Source organism: Triticum dicoccoides, chromosome 7B, assembly GCF_002162155.2.
Source record: "Triticum dicoccoides isolate Atlit2015 ecotype Zavitan chromosome 7B, WEW_v2.0, whole genome shotgun sequence".
NCBI classification, from domain to species: Eukaryota; Viridiplantae; Streptophyta; class Magnoliopsida; order Poales; family Poaceae; genus Triticum; species Triticum dicoccoides.
Genome location: NC_041393.1, coordinates 365,808,831 through 365,816,747, shown reverse-complemented (window position 1 = coordinate 365,816,747; position 7,917 = coordinate 365,808,831). Strand labels below are relative to the sequence as shown.

The 7,917-nt window shown below is 40.7% G+C and overlaps 1 long non-coding RNA gene across 1 annotated transcript; it reads right to left on the bottom strand.

Annotated features, from left to right (window-relative positions):
* Nucleotides 1-4,061: 4,061 nt before the first annotated feature.
* Nucleotides 4,062-5,333, bottom strand: LOC119341655. The gene is made up of 2 exons (XR_005165228.1): nucleotides 4,501-5,333; nucleotides 4,062-4,291 (listed from the first exon to the last, which is right to left on the bottom strand). It is a non-coding gene; the product is annotated as an uncharacterized LOC119341655 (long non-coding RNA).
* Nucleotides 5,334-7,917: the final 2,584 nt, after the last annotated feature.

Genomic DNA, 7,917 nt, shown 5'->3' with positions numbered 1-7,917 from the left:
GGTGGCGGGGCTGGGAGGAGCGCGCCCACGGGCACGGGCGGCACGGCCACGGCCACGGCGGGGCGAGCTAGGTACGGGCGCGTGTGGTTATTTTTGGGACGCTTGTTGGAGTTGCTATTGTTGCTAGCTGGGCAGTATATTTTTGGGCATCTGTTGGAGATAGTCGGTTGTCCGGCACGATAAAACGCTATTTTGGCGCTGTAAAAAGTTTTTAGCGCGCGGCTAGATGGGGCGTCTGTTGGAGATGCTCTAAATAACAGACTTAAAGAAAAGAAGGTTGAAGGCCCAATAGCACGATCGAAAGAGTGGGTGCAGATCGCTCAATTCCAGCGATTGCAGACGAACATGCAGCGCGATCTGAGATTGACGAAGGCCCTAGTAGTCGTGCCGGCGCCAGCGTAGTTACCTCCAATCTATTTCTATTGCTGATCATCTTGCTGCCTGAAGACACAACAGTCGTGGACCGTAGTTCCATTCGTTGCTTCAATCAGGATGGAGGAACATGTAGGCCCTACGGACCGTGTTTTAATCTCCAGTGCATGGTTCTATTTTTTGTTCATTTTCTTTGTATATGAATGATCTATTCATTTAGTGATTGTTACTATTAGAAACTAATAACTAGATTCTATTTGATCAATGATCACTTACAATTTCTTAGCTATTGTTTCTGCATCTTCATCATGTCTACTAGAATTAGGAGGCATGAATCTGGTACTGCGAAGCTTAAGAAGAAACAAAGACTCAAAGTTGAGGTTCAATCTCTAACAGTTTCCCTTGATGTTAATGTTGAAAGACCCCCAACATAATTCTGAAAATTAGACTACAGATGCTAATGTTGATGATGGTCGTGATGATAATGCAACAGAGGTTGAGGCTCATGATGCATACATTGATTAAGGTAATATTGCCAGTGAAGGTTCTTTTTGCAACGAAGAGATGATTGAAGATTTTATTTCAAGAAATACTACATGAGTGCTCCTTTTTGGTAGAACATGAGATCCGTTAATTGCTTTTCAATCCTTTTTACCTTTTTAGCATTACCGTTGATATATGTCTAAACAAGGTACAAATAAAACAGACTTGCAATTATATAATAAAATGAAAGTATGCTTTACGCATAATAATTCTTCTGTTATGTGAACTTTTAAAATTTTGGGCCACATTTTGGTTTTCGCCCGGGGCCTCGAATTTCTGGAGACGGCCCTGATCTGGTGGTTCACACTAATACGCTATCTTAGTGTTGTCTTCATCAACAATGACGCGCTCCCAGGCATGTTTAAGAAAAAAAATCGTTTTGCTTGGATTTTTCCATTGTTAATTTAATTGTTACCATTAACTTGAACAATGGTGGTCGTGCACTTAAATCTTTAATGACAGTAGGCTAAACATGGAGACGGATTGCTATCATTAATTTAAATTTGCTTCGATGATGAGAACATATAGCAACACCTCCTTATCTTATGAATTATCCTTTGTACCGACAGGTGATGCCATTATTTGCTATGACCTTTAATCTAATGTACTCTAATTCAGATGGAACAAATATTTGTGATATCAAGATTTTTATTTACAAATTTTTATGTCATTTCATTCTTAAAATGAACGGGTGCGGCAACGCGCACTATCATGTTCTAGTTAGAGTAAATATGCTATAAGGATTTAGAGTATTTTTTAGCAGATCCTGTAAATCGGAGTCCCGCAAAATCGTTTATGGTTTTCGAAAACGCGCCCTCGCGGCACCGCAAATCTGTACTCGGGGTTTTAGACAAATTCATGTTTTTGAGCAATTTTATCTTAATACAATAGCAATATAAATTAAACTTGTTAATGCTTTGACATCATACAATAAAATAATCATCTCAATACAACAAATGTTCAATTTCAAATAATTAAAACAATACAGATGATCCGAAAATGATAGAATGTTCAAATCACACATGAATATAAATAAGATCAGATGAATAAAATGGAAGTCTATCTCTCATACGGTTGCAACTGATCGATCATCACGTAGCTAGGTGTGTGTGGTATTGTTCTCAGTCTACCGATAGGTTTGAAGAATTGCATTGATGTGATGTGGGTTCATGACAGGTTTGACACGATTACCAATATTGTCATTAAAAAACTCTAAGTTTGAATCCCACATCCTTAATCATTATGCTGTGTAGAATTAGACATGTAGTCATGATATTTAAGAGGGATTTCTTGTCCTAGACTAGAAGCAAGCAGGAACTCGAACAATAGCAAACCGAGCTTGCAACACACCAAATGCCCTCTCAATATCCTTTCAGTGTGCTTCTTGTGCTTGGGCGAAAATAGTTCGTTTCTTGCCTTCTGGCTTACTAATGGTTGATACGTCTCCAACATATTTATAACTAGATGATACCCCGCGCGTTGTTGCGGGACTTCTAACTTTCACTTTTTTGCAAAACAGCTTGAAAGAAAAACATACAATACTTGAAAGGAAGAAGCAAAGTTGACATCAAATAACGATTTGGTGGAACATTGATATTTCCATTTGAAATGTTGAATGAATACATGATATGGACGTAGCCTTAACACTAACATGACATAGTAATGTATTTTTGTCTGAGGTAGTGGCCGGCTTGTAAGAGCATTGAGACAATTGAAGTTCATAAGTGGTATAGTTCAAAAGAGGCATTTAAGTTTACTTGTACCCAAATGTTAAATGTTGTATAATTAATCATGATTGATTAAAGAATAAAGTAGAGTGATGTTGAATTGGGGGATTGCGTTTTTTGCTTTTGTCTCATCTAGTTAAAAAAATCAAATGGCAAAAAATCCGAAGATTTCACACATGCAAATATTTCAATACTATGTTCACAAACAAATCAGACCACTTCTATTTGGTATTTAGCTTGGTCTTTTTTCTGCAACCCACAAACGAATATATACTTAACAAAACAAAAATATGGTTTCTTTTGCTTGAAAACATATGTTACATGAGCAGCCACATGATATGTTTTAAACAGCTGAAGGCATTAATATGTAGCTAAGCTATTTGCCTCTTAGAATTCGAAAGCAAGTGTGATATGAAACCTACATAATTTGTCGATTTACTCTGTAGGAAGAAATAATTGGAAATCAGAATTAGTACACAATGGAATTTGATGTTTATTGTAAATTAGTTAGCCGATCCAAGATTATGATGACAGCATGGAGGTAGCAGCCTAGTATTTCAGGTTTACAAATAACTGGAAAAAAAATTGTTCACTGTGTACTTGGCTGCGCTTGAGGAGAAAATGTAGGTGCACTTTGAAACTGAAATAAGAGTAAACTCAAAAGCTATGTTGCACCGATACGGCGACACAGATACGGCAATACGAGTACGGTGATACGGGATACGGCAATTTCTAAAAACAGCAATATGCGATACGGCGAGTATATATATATAAATAATTAATAAAATGAAATGTAACAAAAAACACACATAACAAAATGTGTGAGCTGAGATCAAAATACCACCCCATTAGTTGCCTGATTGCCTTCAAGTCTCTTTTCTTCCGTGCCAGTAGGCAGTAGCAGCAACATCAGCAAGCACCAAGCACATACGGCGCACACATGCCAGCAAGCAGCCAAGCACATACGGCAAGCACACACACAGCAAGAATCAATTACCTCACTCTTGCCACGTAGGCCGGGAAGAGGTCACTCGAGGCGTCCTCGTAACTAGTTGACACTTGACAGTGCGGCCGCGACGAGCCAGTCCAGGCGGCAGCGGCGGCAGCGTGCTCGTCGACGCACTCGATCCAATCGTGAGGTCGAACAGAGAGCGAGAGAGTTGGGGTTAGGCGTATACGTGGGCCTCTAATGGGCTCGAGCTGAATGGCCGTGTCCTGCCGTATCCCGAGCGTGTCCCCAGCGTATTGTCATTTTTTTCTTTTTCTTTTTAATCAGAAATCATGATACGCCTGCGATACGAGTATCGCGGCCGTATCATGCGTATCCGCGTATCGGCGACGTGCGGTACGTGGATACTCCAACTTTTGACGTATCGGTGCTACGTAGCTCAAAAGTAGGAGGGATATACCAACATGACACAATAGGAAAATGAGATCTTTGTGTTCACTTTAGGTATGAATTTGCCGCTGAATCTGCATTGAATATTGCAACATCTGATTTTCCATGCAGTATTGGATTCCTCTGAAAAGATTCCCTGGCTTAAAAAATGTAGAGAACTAATAAACCAAAAGATGGATGAATCATAATTATTGGTCCCAGCTAAGTGGCGTCCAACTTCAATGGCTACGAACAATAAGATCAATTGTACCTGCAGAGCCACCAATAAGGAAATCATGTGAGGAAATAAGAGAAAAATCAGATTGATTTTCTAGGAATGCATGATCCGAGTGAGATGGAGCTTGAAATGTTTATGAATTAGGAGATGAAGAAGAGAAGATTGAAGATGAGGAGATGAAGAATTGAAGTGAAATGACACGCGTGGAATAATTAAGAGATGGGAACGGGGTTGCTTATCACCAGTAACTGAAGAGATGGGGCTGGCTTGACCGCCTGTTACGGTTGCGTAGATGACAGAACTGCAATTCGACAACACAAATTCAGTGGGTGATCTGATGTGCAATCAGATCATCCTTCCGATCAGTTGGATTATACATCATCTTCTTCCAGTTTAAGTTAAGTGGCATCTACGCGTAATAATAACTAACAACTTATACTGTAATAGAATTCAGATAGGCTGAATTACATAATCTCACGCTGACCTGTAGCCTCAAACGGGTGTTCGCCAACATACTAACTGAGTTTTAGGTTACCTTAAAGCTAACAAATGGCGTTGATGTAGTCATTGGCAGCAAATCCACCAGCAACAAAAAAGGGAAGAACTTCTCATGGCTGAATCAGCCGGGGTCGCACCAGCGGGAGGAGCTGTACTCTGGCCGAGGATGGCGCACAGTCGGGATGGACAGCAGTCGCGTCCAGTCCATATGGCTGAGCCCGGGTCGCCACCACAACATCTTTCCAAACCGGAAATGAAGCCAGCCCCGGACATCAACTGTCGGTCCAATTCTAGTGAAACTGGCTGGAACCAACCTTCCCAGCGACGCCGGAGGCACCTTGGCCAAAACTGAGACACATAGGCGAGAGGAGGACCAGGGGATCGCAGAGGCATGCACAACATCCACAAGGGGAACCCCATCTATTACTCAATTTATTTGGTGGAGAAGAAGAAACGACATCGGTGTAGAAGATGGAGAAATTTGATGGAAAATCAATCGACCGAGGAGTTAATTAGGTAGCGCTCGCTAGAGCAGCCAAACGCGAAGGAGTGCTGATGAACGCGACGGGATCTTGGGCGGGGGTGCGCCGGAGTGTACATAGAGGAAATTGGGGGCGATGGGTTGGGCTGCATGACGTGTGTGGGCAGCCTCTCTTGTGGGTCCTATCAGTGGTAACGGAAGCTAACGTGGTTGTCTTGTACTGTTGTGGGTCCCACATGTAAGCCTCTAACTAAATGATGATATGGCAGCACTGCTGATGTGGATATGCTGCATGTCAAGAGAAATAAGATAGTGGGGATGAACTATTTAGGTATTATAGATTTTGATTGTTTTATGCTATTATATTATCGATCTTGGATGCTTTATTATAGTATTTAATATATATTTTGAGACTAACTTATTAACTTAGTGCCCTGTGCCAGTTCCTTTTTTTTTGCTTGCTTTTGACTTTTTAAAAAATCAGTATCAAATGAAGTCCAAACATAATGAAACATTACGATGATTTTTTCTGGACTAGAAGGGACCCTAAAATGTTCGGGAGGAGGCCAGGCGACTTACGGGAGAGCCACGAGCTCATAGGATGCGCCCTGGGGGCTGGGGCGTGCCCCGTGCGCTCGTGACTCCCACGCAACTCCATTTGACCTAATTCCACCTCTATAAATTTCCAAATACTCCTAAACCAACATAGAGCTGCCCGAAACACATTTTCCACCACCGCAAGCTTATGTTCTGCCGCGATCCCTTTTGGAGGCCTTTTCCGGTACTCTGCCGAAGGGGGGAATCGATCACATAGGGCCTGTGCATCAACTTTGCTGCCCTTTCGATGATGTGTGAGTAGTTCAGCGCAGACCTACGATCCATAGATAGTAGCTAGATGGCTTCTTCTCTCTCTTTGATCTTCAATACAATTTTCTCATCGATCTTCTTGAAGTTCTAATTGATGTAATCTTCTTCTAAGGTGTGTTTGTTGGGATTCGATGAATTGCGGGTTTATGATTAGATTATTCATTTAAAGTAATTGAGTATTTTTTGAATTTTATTATGCATGATTGTCATAACTTTGTATTTCTCTCCGATCTATCCATTTGGTTTGGCCAACTAGATTGATTTATCTTCAGTGGGAGAGGTGCTTTGTAATGGGCTCAATCTTGCGGTGTTCTCACTCGGTGACAGAAAGGGTAGCGAGGCACGCATTTGTATTGCTGCCATTAAGGATAAATCGATGGGGTTTATTCATATTGCTTGGGTTTACTTTGTCTACATCATGTCATCATACCCCATGCAATACTCTATTTGTTATGAACTTAATACATAGAGAGGCAAACATAAATGCGCTCTCGAAGTGGAGTAATAGTAATAGATGCAGAATCATTTTGATCTACCTGTCACGGACATGATGCCTATAGACATGATTATTGCCATGAATAACATCATAACTACGCGCTTTTCTATTAATTGCCCAACAGGAATGTATCTACCCACCGTATGATATTGTTTCGACGAAGAAACCTCTAGTGATAATATGGTCCCCGGGTCTACTTTAATCGTATTACTAAAACCAAAAATACCTTGATGCAATTTACTCTTTTTATTTCGTTTTACAATTTATCTACCCACCTATACAAAATTTGATCCTTGCAAGTAACGAGTTTAAGGGGATTGACAACCCTCTTGCCCATGTCGAGTGCAAGTATTTTCTTTTGTGTGTGCAGGTAATGTTTGATACATTTCCAACGTATCTATAATTTTTTATTGTTTCATGCTATTATAGTATATACTAGTAAAAATGCCCGTGCGTTGCAACGGGAGAAAAAATGCATGTCCCTAAACATGATACAAGACCCTCACATGTCTATAACCTCTATGTCAACACGGCGGCCCACTGTGTTGGTGTCACCGCTTATCCTCCTTCCCATCCTCATAGGAGGCGAGACTAAGGGTTGTATTCACGTACACCAGCTTGTCGAACGAGGAGGGTTTCAGATCGACGACATCGATGACGAGTGTTAACTTGTCAACACATATTGTGGGTTGATGGTCTTCGCTAAGGTACCCGTTTGCATGACCCAAATTACAATGCAGCTAAATGAATGAATGATTGTTATATGCGTGTGTGTGGGTGATGGGGGGGTTGTCACTTCTAAATGGGTAAAGGTAAAGGATAGTCCTACAATTTTCAAATTGTGGGCATGAGTGCTAGAGCTATTATCTCTACATTTTTATGCCCAAATAAATCAAGTACTAATAATATCACTTAATTGGACCAAAAACATAAGTTATGTTACACCGCTCAGAAAAATATTATTGCAAAAGGTATGGATTGAAAAAAAAATCGGTTCACTATCATTTATTGGAAAATATATTAGGACAATGTTTGTCGTATATATGCACGTTGGGGGTCAATATTTTAATTTAACGTTCTATGAAGTGTTTGTGGCTCGTTCCTCGTTACATTTGGAAGAAGAAAATCTTGTCATCTATAGGTGGGCGCTAGCACTTTGCAGAAGTTATACCTTCGAGATTCACTCTCAAATAAAATTCAAAAGTGCAAAAACAGATCTACAGTAGTCACAATACAACTTGGCAGCCTCCTTGTTTATTGACTTGTCGTTGTTCTGATGTAGATTTGGCACCAGCCTCTCTAGCTCTGAAAACTCAA